The sequence below is a fragment of the Pelodiscus sinensis genome, chromosome 15 (assembly GCF_052426305.1).
Source record: "Pelodiscus sinensis isolate ZL-2025 chromosome 15, ASM5242630v1, whole genome shotgun sequence".
NCBI lineage: Eukaryota > Metazoa > Chordata > Testudines > Trionychidae > Pelodiscus > Pelodiscus sinensis.
In genome coordinates this window covers 43,035,055-43,050,088 of record NC_143066.1, presented here as the reverse complement: position 1 = coordinate 43,050,088, position 15,034 = coordinate 43,035,055, and the positions used below count along the sequence as shown (strand labels likewise).

The window sequence follows — 15,034 nt, the reverse complement described above, 5'->3', positions numbered from 1 at the left end:
TGGTCAGTGATGGAGAATGCACAGCCCCTGGAAAATTGTTCCAGTAGATAATGACTTTCACTGTTAAAAAATGTACATCTAGTTTCCAGTCTGAATTTGTCTAGCTTCTACGTCCACCCACTGGAGCATGTTCCACCTGTGTCAGCTAGACTGAAGAACCCGTTAGTCACCATTTGTTCCGCTTGTAAGTACTTAACTTTTTGTTAAGTGAAATAGATTGAGCTCTTTGCTCTTTTAATCATTCTCATGGCTCACCTCTGAACTCTCTCCAATTTATCAACATCCAGCTTGAATTGCGGACACCAGACCTGGACACGGTTCTTAATTCATGAATGCTCATAACCTGCCAAGTGCTATAGCATTACTAAACACAGGTCTTTGAAACTCTGTACAGCAGTTTAAGGGCCAGGCTGCATGAAAAGCACTGTACTAAATAAAGATGCCCGGTATTGTCTGTTTGCAGCGCTAAACAGTGTAATAGCCTAAAGTAAGAGATGGAGACTGAACCAGCATGGTATGTTCACAGATATATAGTACCAAGATCTGGAGTAGCCTGAGGGCCTGAGTCTCCTGGCTCCAGCCCTGTGCTTGTAAATGGCTGCATGGATTGTACACATCTGTATTTATAAAGACGTGCTCCAAACACTCAATGCTCATTTATAAAAGCTAATAGGAAATCAAGATGAAAGATAAAATGCCCAAACACAGAAAATCATTTTTTAGTTACAGCAAAACAAAGGAAAGAAACTAGCCGGTCAAGAGAGGTTAAAGATAATTCAGTGAACTGCATAGTGAGTGTTTGCCTCGGAGCCCTCAGCTTGATGGCTACTGTACACAGCAGTAACAGCAAAACATCTGACCATATGGTTACAGCAACAGGTAAATCAGAAAGGAAGCAAAACAATCCTTCTTATGCACAAGAAAAGTCAATATGGACACCACCAGAGGGGCAAGTACAGTACACTATAGGAAAGATTTGAAGTGTAGTAAGACTTACTATTATAGTACAAACTACTTCAAGCTGGCACAAAACCGCTATGGGAATGGGTAGAACCACTGATATTACCTTGCCTCATGCTTTCAGATGTCCACTTGAGCCTCCCAAAAATCCACTGGCCACTCGCCTGGTTAACACGTTACTGTCATTGCAGACACTGAAAGCAAAGCTGATGAAAAGTAGGTGGAGTTCATCAGCCCTGAATGAGTGAAAACTAAAAATCTGCCTGTGAGCAATACAGCGCAGTAGTGTATTGGAATATACAGTGACATTCGGTGGCTGACGTCAGCTCTGTATCAGTTTTACTGTGCAGATAGAAGGATGTGGTGAGTACATTAAACACAATGAAGTCACGACTCTGACACCCACACAGCTCTGCGTGGTGTTTTTCTCTGCTCTCTAACGTTCACAAGTGAGAAAATGGTGGGAGCAGTGGAGCAAACCCACACTTTAAAAGGTCATTTCAAGGGGTTTTGTGAAGCTGGTGGATTCAGAGCCCTGCAGTACGGACACATCGGCCCTGCGCTCTTAGGCTTGGTGTGTGAATTGTAATTAGCTGTTTGGCCATGCACTGCTACTCTGCTCCTGTCAGAGGTAGGGGCCCGTTTGCAGCCGAGCACAGCTCTGCTCAGCGCTTTTGACTGCACCTGCCGGCAGCAGAATGCAGGAAATCCCAGACAGACTCAGCAGCAGCAGGGGAAGGGCAATGGGTTAGTGTAAGGCAGAGCAGGGAATGCAGGCCGGCCCGATCACACAGGGCGCTGCTGGGCCTTGACTGCTGGTCCATGGGCTGGCAGCAGCTAGCTAGGCCGGCGGAAGGTCCCAAGGCCTGGGCAGAGGAGCATGACGACAGATGGGCCATTCCCTCCGGGTGCCCGGGGCTGTGGGGCAGACACGGGAGACGGGAGCCCATTCCTCACACCCGCAGAAGCAGCCGTGGGGGAGAGGGAGAGCAGGGCCAGGGATAGCTCGCGTGGGCCTGGAGAAGTCAGAGCGACCAGGGTCTTGGAGCAGCCAAAGCAGGCTGTGTGGGAGGGAGCCCAGTAGGCTGTCTGAGGAAGGAAGGTGTGAGGAGAGATGGGGCAGCCCGCGGTGTTGTGGGGTGAGGCCCAGAGGCCAGGGGTACTGGGTATCGGGGCATGGTGGGAGGTGCGGGCTGGGGAATCCCAGGGACACGTCTCCCCTTGCGCGGTACTGCCTGGCTCAAGCAGCCAAAAACCACTCGTGAGACCCCCCCCCCATCATGAGATTTTTTTAAAGCCTACGGTGAGGTGTTTGGTCTGACCGGGGGTGTCGCTCTCCCTGCCCCACCAGCAGCATGCGACTGACGATCGACACCGCCCACTCTCCCATACTCATTGGGTCAGGAGAGTCTGGCCCCATGGCAGGAGCTCTCACCCCACAGCCGCCTGTTCCCTGCCCAGCAATGACTTATGCCCCCTCACCCCCCCAGTCCAGCCCCGTCGGACCCCATCGGCTCAGCCCCTCAGCACCCCAATCCTCATCACTGCAGCCCCCCCCCCCCGTCCCCACCAGTCCAGCCCGGTCAGACCCCATCGGCTCAGCCCCTCAGCACCCCAACCCTCATCACTGCAGCCCCCCCCCCCCGTCCCCACCAGTCCAGCCCGGTCAGACCCCATCGGCTCAGCCCCTCAGCACCCCAACCCTCATCAATGAAGTGCCCCAGTAAGCTCAGCCCCCCCAGTTCCCACCAGTCCAGCCCCGTCAGACCCCATTGGCTCAGCCCCTCAGCACCCCAACCCTCATCACTGCAGTGCCCCAGTAAGCTCAGCCCCCCCAGTCCTCACCAGTCCAGCCCCGTCAGACCCCATCGGCTCAGCCCCTCAGCACCCCAACCCTCATCACTGAAGTGCCCCAGTAAGCTCAGCCCCCCAGTTCCCACCAGTCCAGTCCCGTCAGACCCCATTGGCTCAGCCCCTCAGCACCCCAACCCTCATCACTGAAGTGCCACAGTAAGCTCAGCCCCCCCAGCCCTCACCAGTCCAGCCCCGTCAGACCCCATCGGCTCAGCCCCTCAGCACCCCAACCCTCATCACTGCAGTGCCCCAGTAAGCTCAGCCCCCCCAGCCCTCACCAGTCCAGTCCCGTCAGACCCCATCGGCTCAGCCCCTCAGCACCCCAACCCTCATCACTGCAGTGCCCCAGTAAGCTCAGCCCCCCCAGTCCTCACCAGTCCAGCCCCGTCAGACCCCATCGGCTCAGCCCCTCAGCACCCCAACCCTCATCACTGAAGTGCCCCAGTAAGCTCAGCCCCCCCAGTTCCCACCAGTCCAGCCCCGTCAGACCCCATTGGCTCAGCCCCTCAGCACCCCAACCCTCATCACTGAAGTGCCACAGTAAGCTCAGCCCCCCTCCAGTCTAGCCCCCCCCCCAAGCCTGGGAGCTGCAGGCGGAGGGGCCGAGGAGCTGCCCCAAGCAGTTAGTGCCTTCCTGCGAGAAGATGCGGCAGTTGCTATGGGGCAGAGGGCTGTTTGGAGCAGCTCTGATTGGTTATCTGCCCCATGCGACAGGCCGGGGGGGGGGGTGAGCAACCAATCAGAGGGCCCAGCTTTGCTGGGATAGGCACTGCCTATAGGAATTCATGGCAGATGCCCTCCTGGCCTGCTGCTGCACTGGGGCGCCCCAGCCCCATGCGCTGTGCCCAGGGCCTGGGGAGCCCTGCAGCTGACACTCGCCCCATTGCGATGGTTAGTGCAGCACACCAGCAGTTCTGTATTTAGTTAGGAGGGGGTTAGCTAAATGGAGGGGAATGCCAGGGCTTGGAGATACAAAAGGGCAAGGACTGAGGGGAACCCTTGTGGTGCCTGGTGGGTGCTCCAAAACTGATAAGGGAAGCTAAAGACAGGCAACACCCTTGTCCTGTGGGGCTAAGGATAAGAGGCAGCAGTGTTAAAACACATTGGTGTAACGCCCCTTTCCCTCCCTGCCTCAGGAGCAGGCAACGCTCACCCACGTGCCTCGATGCCTGCTATGGTGACATTAAAGGAGATCCTGAGTATCCCAGGGCAGGTGTTGGACCCTCCTGGAATGAACCCATTCCCACAGCAATCTGTGGCTAGGCTCCAAGTCCAAACTTGCAATTCCAAGCAGACACGGAATGCGCTCAGTGCGACTTCACACCCTTTACAGGCCAGACCAAGGGTCAGTATCACTCCTGCTCGAACCCCACACTGCGAGGTGAATAAAACCAATTCACAGAGCTAGTACAGCCTGAACCTCTCGAAACCAGCAACGTGTTCCTGGACCACAGAGCCCCAGTGGCCAGGAGTCTGGCAGCAGGAGGGCGGTGGGCTGGGAGCTCTGCTTTTATGGTCTTTATAAACATTTTGATTTGTCAAATCCCTAGTGATTGACTCAGAGCCACGGGCAGGCAGGTTCTGACCAGTTCCTGTTGCTCCCACTGTCAGTGCGTGAACCGATTTCTGTCCTTGCGTGGCGTGAACTGACGCACTTCCTGGCCCCTGCAGCCACAGAGGAGCTGTTGGATGGGGCAGGGACAGAGACATGGGAATGGGGTAGGTACTGATGGGCGTGGGGCATGGGCAGGGCTGGAGCAGTTAGTGTGTGTGAGAGGGATGGGGTGGTAGTGGGGCGAGTGAAGCAGGGATGAGGGAAGGTCTCGGAGTAGAAGTTGTTGGGTGGGGACGGAGGGGGGGCTGTTGCTGGTGGCTGGGGCAGAGCCGGGTGGGGTGGGATGGGGCTTTTGCCGTGGGCTAGGGCAGGTAGGGGTGGGCTGGCTGAACATTTGTGTATATTTTGGTTTTTCGCAGCGGTAGAACACTCTCATGGGGGGGGGGGGGTTTCCTGCTGATGGGGCAGAGCGTGTTAAAAACAGCACAAGGGCCCAGGCCTGGGGCCAGGGATGGGAACTGCCCTTGGTATGCAGTGCTCCATGGACCAGCAGTGCCTGTGGCACGTGAACACAAGGATCAGCCTGGGGCGCGCCAAGGTCTCTGTACAAGTCCACACAACGGCGCCCACCCCTCAGCCCACGAGGGAGCTGGGACGAGGGACACAGACACCGCTTCTCTGGGAGCCCCAATTTCTGCCACTGCCAGCGCTGTGGGAGTCAGCTGGCAGAGAGGCCTTCGGCCTGGCCCAGGCAAGTGCCGTGAAGCCAAATGTTCCATCTCCACCCCACAGCGCACACCCGCCTAGAGACTGCACCGTGCATGTGGGTGGCGCCGACTCTTCCGCACCAAAGGCATCAGAGTTTCCATACTCAATACCACCCTCAGGAGAAGAAAAGGTACACGGCAGGGCTCAGAGGTGCAGACCTAACCCGCCATGTCCATCAAGTAGGCTGTCCGGCTGGGGCAGCTCAGACACACTCCCTGGGCTGTTAGCTTTGTGCTGCAGTGGCCAGTTCCATGGGAAAGGGGAAGTTTGTGGGGACTTGCGTTAGGAGAGATGCTGGCTCTGTTTGCTGTGGCAGAAGCCTCTGAATGGGGTGACAGGCATTTGTTTATGAGTAATTAGCAAGCCAAGACAATCCGTACTCTAAATGGTGCAATCACACCTTCGAGATAGGGCTTTGCTAATTAACGCAGCTGTCACGTTACTGGATTTTAAAGTGAGCAGGCAGATCACTGTTGCACCCACGGGAGGTGTTTGCCCCAAATTCTGTACACAGTGGACCACGGGAGGTGTCAGATGAAAGCGTGTGCTCTGCTGACTCTGTGTGTGCTACTCATGTGCTTGTGTGATGTCTGGATGTGGAGTTATGAACATGGGCTCTGTGCGGTCCTGGGAATGTTCTCTGTCTGGGAGGGGGAAATGGGCCTGGACCACCTACGGTGAGGAAGGATTGTTCAGTGACTGGCTGTGCTAGCTAGCACTGCTCCATGGACAATGGCTCTCAGGAGGGGCCGATACACACCTGAGGAATGGGTCTGGAAGCCTGCAGACTGGCCAGTGCCTCATGGCTGCTGACATGTGAAACACAGACAGGGCATTTGATCATGTGACCAGCTCCAATTTGGGAAACACCAGGAATATAAAAATCACATGAAGGCGTTTCCATCTTGTCTTCAATCTTGCTCCTAATTCCAGATGCATCCTTGCTAGGGACAGAGAGCCAGGAAGGATTGCTGACCCATCCTAATACAGGATGTGCACCAGAGACTTCTAAGCCAGCAGTTTGTAACATCTCTGCTAAGAGCCTGCATTAAGAACTTGGTGACTGGTGCATGTAACATATTCTCCTTAACAACCTTACTCTCCACGGTTATGTCTACACTAGCCCCCTAGTTCGAACTAGGCTGGTTAATGTAGGCAACCGGAGTTGCAAATGGAGCCCGGGATTTGAATTTCCCGGGCTTCATTTGCATGTTGCCGGGCGCCGCCATTTTTAAATGTCTGCTAGTTCGGACTCCGTGCCCGCGGCTACACGCGGCACGAACTAGGTAGTTCGGATTAGGCTTCCTATTCCGAACTACCGTTACTCCTCGTGGAACAAGGTGTACCAGTCGTTTGGAATAGGAAGCCTAGTCCGAACTACCTAGTTCGTGCCGCGTGTAGCCGTGGGCACGGAGTCCGAACTAGCGGACATTTAAAAATGGCGGCGCCCGGCAACATGCAAATGAAGCCTGGGAAATTCAAATCCCGGGCTTCATTTGCAACTCCGTTTGCCTACATTAACCACCCTAGTTTGAACTAGGGGGCTAGTGTAGACATACCCCACCTTTCCTTTCTTTTATTAATAAACCTTTAGATTTTAGCTTCTAAAGGATTGGCCCAGCATGCTCTTGTGGGTAGGATCTAAAGTGTAAATTGGCCTGGGACTGTAGTTGGTTCTTTGGGACTGGGAGGATCTGTTCGGAGTTGGTGAGATCAGGTTTTGTCTCCAGTTAGGGGCTGTAAGTAGCCCTGGTTTTGAGCAATTCGCCCTGAGCTGATGCCCTCAGTGGTGCCCAGACCCAGCCTGGTCCATCACAGCATCTAACTGTTAAGCTCATGATATGGTAAAACAATAGCTCTCCATATTTTCTTCCTGGAACAATGGAAATAACACAGTATGCTAAGCAACCATCATGTTTCTAAAAGTAACACCCCTGGCACCGTCTTTCAAGAGTCACATAATCTCTATATCTGTGAGGAAGATAATCTGCATATTACCAAAAATAATGAGGTAAAGTGACAGCAGAACAGCTGAGAGCTAAGTAACATCCTTCCACCGGAAGGAAACAGCAAAAGAAACCACTTGAAAGGCCAGGAAATTAGGTAAAATATGAATGAGCCTTGCAGAAAATGCAGAGGTGTTAGTCAGCAAAGCACATGCAAGAAAGCAGCAAAGCTGGGCAAGGAGACTAGTTAGTAAGGACAGTTGCTAAGAGGAGATGCAGCTAACATGGCCCATGTAGAGCAGCGCCTATGGAATTCCAGCCAGCTAGGAACCTGCTGCAGAAGCAGCGCCAGTGTTTTCACAGGAGTTCAAATGTAGGGGGCACTTCAAGATATAGATCTGAGGAGGTGAGAGCCGCTGAGGGCTGAGACTGTTGGGCTAAGTCGGGCTGTTTGGCACTGCAGCAAAAATGGAAAAATGTCTCTTGACCATTTTATTAGATTGAACTCAAGTTTTAAAATCACCACAGAAATGAAAGGGGGCTACTCAAGACCACTATGAGGCATCACATCTACATCCCTCTTGGTTTCTTGTAGTTTGCACAACTTTTTGGTGTTTACTTGTGTGTCCTTCGTGACATGCTCATGATTAGGTAGAAGGCGACGTCTTTCAGAACACAAAACCCTGCTCCATGAGGAAAAGGAACGCTCAGCTGTAGCTGTTGTGACTGCGAGTAGCAAGAGGAGAACTCCTGCTTCTTTCATCCCAGGAAATGTAGCACAAAAACGAGGTTGAACCACTAGGGATGATGATGATGAAGTTGAAGTTAAATCTTCATTTCTTCATCACTTGCATCTGTGTTCAAAATTCTCCATTCCACCCTGATCTCATCGCAGCCCATTGCAGGTAGCGCCTCACTCCACTCGGCTGTAGGTGTTTTTATGAGCCAGGCTATGTGGAGGCCAGAAACCACTATTGTAGATTTATAAGAACCAAGTCTATGTTCTTTTTCAACTGGCTTAAGAAAGACTTCTCCTCATCATTTAAGGAGTCAATGTAAGTACTTTCATTAGTCAACTTCTTGACTGAAGTCTTTGCTTCTGCCCACATGTTTTCAATTGATCATTCTAATCGATCCATGGGTAGCTTCTCTTGATGGACAAAGATCTATTACTGTTGCAGCATAAGCCAGTAATAACGGTTTCAGTAATTTTAAAACAACAGCCAAGAATTGCTTGGGAAAAAGGCAGCAGGTTTTCCCAGGCTGGACTAATTTGAACTTCAATCCCAGTGTATCTTCTATTTGTTTTAAAGACATTCAGTCCTTTTTGCTGAAAAAAAGTATAACAAAGCCATTACATTTATGGCATTTTGATGTCTTTTGAAGATTTTGCCTGAGTACTAGTGCTAGCTAGAGTAGATGTAGAGGCGAGATTGTGGTTACATTTTTCTCTGAACAAAGATTGTACTTTATAATGCCTTCCAGAGAACTTTGTAGCTCCATCAAATGCAGAAAAAGGCATCTCTTTGGGGTTGAGTTTCAAGTATTTAACTTTTCTAAGATATCAGAGATGCAACCGATGTGTCATCTATAACTTGAACATCTAGAATGGATCTACTGGCCTCCCATGGACATCAAGATAACCTATGCGATAACTTAACACTTGATGCCTATTTGCACCAGTGCATTCATCAGCCATCTATGCACATTTTTGGAATACAGTAGAAGTTATTCATTTTTTCAATGGCTGAATCTTTTCACTATTGCACTATTGCAGATGTTTCTAGACAGTCAGCTGAGGTTTTTTCCCCACTCAGAAAGATAGCAAGCATGCATCAGTCTTGTTCAGAGCCAGTGCCCAACTTCAAGATTAAGAAGTGGCAACGCACTGAATACTGGCTTCCAATGTGATAGCTCTTGCTTAAACAGAAAGCATTAAGCAATAGCCATGCTGGTTCACAAAAACTGAGTTGTGTCTCCAGCATTCTTAACAGCCTCATTAAGTTCTTCTAAAATTGGCTTTGACAGTGACTGGCTTATAAAACTTCCCCATATTGGTGCAGTCCAGAGGCATGCTGTTTCGCAGCCTTTTCACATAAGTTGGAAGGACTGGCTTGACCGAGCAGTCTGGCAAACCAAGCTCCTCCACTTTTACTACATAAATGCCCACAGCTTGAATAATGTGCCCAATTCTGGTCACCCCATTTAAAAAAAGTTATATTGGAATTGGAAAAGACACAGAGAAGGGCAACAGAAATGATGAGAGGTAAGGAACAGCTTCCATGAGAGGAGAGATTAAAAAGACTGGGACTTTTGAGCTTGGAAAAGAGACGACTATGAGGAGCTATGACAGAGGCCTATAAAATATTGACTGGTGTGGACAAAATGAATAAGGAAGTGTAATTTACTCCCTCACTTAACACAAGAGTCAGGCATCACCCAATGACATGAATAGGCAGCGAGTTTAAAACAAACCAAAGCAAGTTTTTCTTCACACAGCCACCATCACCCATGGATCCTTTTGCCAGGAGATGTTGCGAAGGCCAAAATTATAACAGGGTTCAAACAAGAGCTAGATAAATCACGGAGGTCAGGTCCATCCATGGCTATTAGCCAGGCTGGGCAGCAATGCAACACTATGCCCCAAGTGTCCCTAGCCTCTGTGCACCAGATGTTGGGAATGGACAACAGGGGATGGATCCCCAGCTCTGTCCATTCTCTCTGATGCAGCTGGAATAGCCACTGCCGGAAGACAGGCTATTGGGATCAACAGACCATTGGCCGGGCCCAGTATGGCCATTCTTACATCACAATGAATTCTAATACTTGAAAAGTTCATGCAGAACCCCTGACACCATGAGCTCCGGAGATGGCGATGATACGGGAGAACAACCTGGACAAAAATACATTTTAAAACTCTCGGCCTAGTAGGAGAGGCATGTTAATCTAGGTTTCCCAGTCACAAATCTAGGACTCTGGAGCGAAGTCACTAAACCACAGTCCAACAACGCCCTGCCCCCGTCGTTTGTCCTGCCACCCTTCACTCCACCCCTCGTCCCCGAGGCCCTGCTCTGTCACCGTCTCCTGCCACCTGCCCCTGTGACCTCCACAAATCCATCTCCCGATGCTCTCCGGGATGTCAGCCCTCGGCAGGGAGCCTTGCTGCTTGGGCAGGTGGGGCAGCCTTGCCCACAGAAACACTGTCCCAACTAGAGGTGAAGGAAGCCGGTGTGCCCTGGAGCGCTGCTGTGAGCACTCGGGGGTAGGGGCGTGGTGGGTGCTTCCAGCCCGACTTCTGGCGTCCTGCAGGCTGCTGCACCAGAAGCAGGCAGCCAGGCAGGTTCGAGGGGCTGGCTGTGGGGACACGTCTGGGACTGCCCAGCCCAGAGCCCCCGCTCCCCGCTGATATTTTGGGTGGTGGGCTGCAGCCACACCCTGGTTGCTGAGTGTTTTTTCTTTTTGTGGACTAGGAAGTAAGGCGAAGTTCCCAGTCTGCTCTGCTTTGACGGCCCAGGGAAGGGCGGGGGGAAGGACGCAGGCTGTGCGCCTTGCCTCACTCCCTAGTCAGCAAACAGAAAAACACCACTCGGGGGCAAGGTTGAGTGTGGCTGCAGTCCCCCTGGCCCCTGAAATGTTGCCTGAGTCCCCTGCACTCACCCAGCCCTCTGCCCTGAGCCCTCTCCTCCTATACCCCAACCTTGACTCGTGCATCCCCGCCACCAGCCCTAACTCCTGCACCCTCCTCACACACCTGAACCCTCTGCCCTGAGCCCTCTCCTCCTATACCCCAACCTTGACTCGTGCATCCCCGCCACCAGCCTAACTCCTACACCCTCCTCACACACCTGAACCCTCTGCCCTGAGCCCTCTCCTCCTATACCCCAACCTTGACTCGTGCATCCTCGCCACCAGCCTAACTCCTGCACCCTCCTCACACACCTGAACCCTCTGCCCTGACCCCTCTCCTCCTATATCCCAACCTTGACTCGTGCATCACCGCCACCAGCCCTAACTCCTGCACCCTCCTCACACACCTGAACCCTCTGCCCTGAGCCCTCTCCTCCTATACCCCAACCTTGACTCGTGCATCCTCGCCACCAGCCTAACTCCTACACCCTCCTCACACACCTGAACCCTCTGCCCTGACCCCTCTCCTCCTATATCCCAACCTTGACTCGTGCATCCCCGCCACCAGCCCTAACTCCTGCACCCTCCTCACACACCTGAACCCTCTGCCCTGACCCCTCTCCTCCTATACCCCAACCTTGACTCGTGCATCCTCGCCACCAGCCTAACTCCTGCACCCTCCTCACACACCTGAACCCTCTGCCCTGACCCCTCTCCTCCTATATCCCAACCTTGACTCGTGCATCCCCGCCACCAGCCCTAACTCCTGCACCCTCCTCACACACCTGAACCCTCTGCCCTGAGCCCTCTCCTCCTATACCCCAACCTTGACTCGTGCATCCCCGCCACCAGCCTAACTCCTGCACCCTCCTCACACACCTGAACCCTCTGCCCTGAGCCCTCTCCTCCTATACCCCAACCTTGACTCGTGCATCCCCGCCACCAGCCCTAACTCCTGCACCCTCCTCACACACCTGAACCCTCTGCCCTGACCCCTCTCCTCCTATATCCCAACCTTGACTCGTGCATCCCCGCCACCAGCCCTAACTCCTGCACCCTCCTCACACACCTGAACCCTCTGCCCTGAGCCCTCTCCTCCTATACCCCAACCTTGACTCTTGCATCCCCGCCACCAGCCCTAACTCCTGCACCCTCCTCACACACCTGAACCCTCTGCCCTGACCCCTCTCCTCCTATACCCCAACCTTGACTCGTGCATCCCCGCCACCAGCCCTAACTCCTGCACCCTCCTCACACACCTGAACCCTCTGCCCTGACCCCTCTCCTCCTATACCCCAACCTTGACTCGTGCATCCCCACCACCAGCCCTAACTCCTGCACCCTCCTCACACACCTGAACCCTCTGCCCTGAGCCCTCTCCTCCTATACCCCAACCTTGACTCGTGCATCCCCGCCACCAGCCTAACTCCTACACCCTCCTCACACACCTGAACCCTCTGCCCTGACCCCTCTCCTCCTATATCCCAACCTTGACTCGTGCATCCCCGCCACCAGCCCTAACTCCTGCACCCTCCTCACACACCTGAACCCTCTGCCCTGAGCCCTCTCCTCCTATACCCCAACCTTGACTCGTGCATCCCCGCCACCAGCCCTAACTCCTGCACCCTCCTCACACACCTGAACCCTCTGCCCTGACCCCTCTCCTCCTATATCCCAACCTTGACTCGTGCATCCCCGCCACCAGCCCTAACTCCTGCACCCTCCTCACACACCTGAACCCTCTGCCCTGAGCCCTCTCCTCCTATACCCCAACCTTGACTCGTGCATCCTCGCCACCAGCCTAACTCCTGCACCCTCCTCACACACCTGAACCCTCTGCCCTGAGCCCTCTCCTCCTATACACCAACCTTGACTCGTGCATCCCCGCCACCAGCCCTAACTCCTGCACCCTCCTCACACACCTGAACCCTCTGCCCTGACCCCTCCCTCTCCCACTCCACCCCACACTTACATTTCTTGCAGGTACTGTTGTATGGCCAGACCTCTCCTTCCCAGCCTCAGCCCTCCCACAGCTTGTGATAGGACAATACCTGTAAGAAATGTAAGTTACTTTCACCCCTGGTCCCAACAGGCCTAAGCCCTTAGTCCTGAGTATCAGGGATTTCAGCTCCAGCAGCCACTTAACAACCCAAAAGCCTCTCCATGGACCCTAATCAGCCCTGTCTCTAAAGGGGAGAGAGGGGCAGGTCAGATAGTGCCTGTGACTCACCCCACCCCTCCAAGAGAAACGTGTCCCACCCAATCGCTCTCTTCACCAGGACCTGGAATCCAATGTGCCTGCTTAGCGAGTGCAATTCTGCTGCGAGTGGCCAGTGCTTCGTTTGCAATGAGAGCGGTGCCCGGGCTCCAGCAAGTTCGTTATTTTTATAACTGAGGCGTAGGGCCCTACTAAGTTCACAGCCAGAAGAACACATCACAGACCACGAAATCTGGTCTTTTGTGGGCTTTTACAGCATATTATACAGACGTCACGGGGAAGACCAGTAATTCTCAAATTGGGCATCCTGACACAAAAGGGGGTTGAGGGGGTCACGGTGCTGCCCCCCTCACTTCTGCACGGCCTTCAGAGCTGGCTGACCAGCCAGTGGCGGCTGATGTCCAGGGCCCAGCTCTGAAGGCAGCCCCCCGCCAGCAGCAGTGCAGAAGGAAAAGTGGCAATACCACGCCAGGCCACCCTTACCTCTGTACTGCTGCTGGCAGCGGCTCTGCTTTCAGAGCTGGGATCCCGGCCAGCAGCCACCACTCTCCAGCTGCCCAGCTCTGAAGGCAGCCCCCCGCCAGCAGCAGTGCCGAAGGAATAGTTGCAGGGTCACAACCCCCCTCCCCCGCCCTGATCTGGTACAATAATCTCGCAACCCCACAACACCTTTTTAGGTCAGGGCCCCGATAACAACAACGCTCTGAAATTTCATATATAAATAGCTGAAATGATAAAATTTATGATTTTTTATGTGAAATTGGCCAAAATGGACCGTGACTTTGGTAGGGCCCGACTAGTGTAGCAAGCCCAGAGGTCCCAGGGCTATGACCTGCCTAGCACAAAGAAAGCACTGAAGGAGACCCCTCCTTCAGGCCGGCTAAGTACAGCTCTAATGCTCTTTAGTCATACAGTTGGGATAACCCAGCACCAGCCAGAATGGATCCCTGGGCAGCACAAGGATGCTGGATGCCTGGGCAGAATAGGTGAGTTCATGTAAGTCTGGTGCTGAAACCTCGGCTCATCACTAGCTCATTCAGACCTTGCTTCAAATAGTCCTTTGAAATCATTAGTAGGCCCATATCACCTGGACAAATGCACGAGCATTGTCACAAGTAGCAGCTGTGGGACGAGGCTAGGCTGCGCTCACACTTTTCAAAGCCATTCTGCTCTCAGGGACACGTATTTCTCACCGGCTGGCTATGCTGCTAACGCGTGTATTCGGTTCAATTCAAGGGCCCCAAACAACAAATAAACTCACAACACTGCATGTAATTGGGGAGGGGGCTGGAGAAATTCAGGGTGACCCCCTGCCTAGGAAGAGCTAGGGAAATCTCTGCACAGCACCATGCCCACCATACACGTGGCCATCGCTAAGGCCCTGTAGCTTTCCCTAAACAACCCTGCATTTCTGCATCCACATCTATTGGCAGAGGGAAAATTCCAAAGCAGGCGTCCCAACCCGGGCTCAGTAACTTGAGCAGCCGGCCCCACCTCCCTTCTCATGACCATGACACTGCGAATTGGCCCAAGCCCGAGCGATGCCTTTCTTCTCTGAACGTGCATTAGCCTGAATTCACCTCAGCCGAAGCCCTGGGGGTTACCCTTTGACTCCCTCCTGGGGGGAGAGGCCTTACCTCAGCAGAGGAGCGGTTGCCTCGCTCTGGCAGTTTGAGGGAGTTCTGTGGAGACACTTTCATTTTCTCTTAGGAAAGCACCGTGTCACCAACTAGTAAACAGAAACAGGCACGACTGAATGATTGTCCCCAGGCCCATATGGAACAGAAACCCCCTGGCCTGGCTCAGGGTTATCCCAGTTGCCCCACTGGAGGCAGGGCTGGATTTATGCACAAGCTAAGCTACCACTTAGGGCCTCAGATGATGAGGGTCTCTAAGTACTAAAGAATGGCTGGTGTTTAGCTGGATCCTTGCCGATGCACCAGTATAGATGAAAATAGAAGACCTAACTTCAGTACCGGGCAAATTAGTCAAAACAATAGTAAAGAATAAAATTGTGAAGCATGTAGAAGAACATAATTTGTTGGACAAAAGTCAACATGGCTTCTGTAAAGGGAAATCCTGTCTTACTAATCTGTTAGGGTATGT

The 15,034-nt window shown here is 53.1% G+C and overlaps 1 protein-coding gene across 3 annotated transcripts in view; it reads right to left on the bottom strand.

The window, feature by feature from the left end:
• IL21R (interleukin 21 receptor) overlaps positions 1-12,735 on the bottom strand; it is a 46,301-nt gene extending 33,566 nt beyond the window's left edge. The window contains exon 1 of one of the 3 annotated variants that reach the window (XM_075899961.2): positions 12,683-12,735. The gene's annotated coding sequence lies outside the window, so the exon portion shown is untranslated. Of the gene's footprint in view, positions 1-1,066; positions 2,369-12,682 lie in introns of those variants that run through there. The other 2 variants (XM_075899963.2, XM_075899960.2) reach the window with 2 other exon arrangements.
• Positions 12,736-15,034: the final 2,299 nt, after the last annotated feature.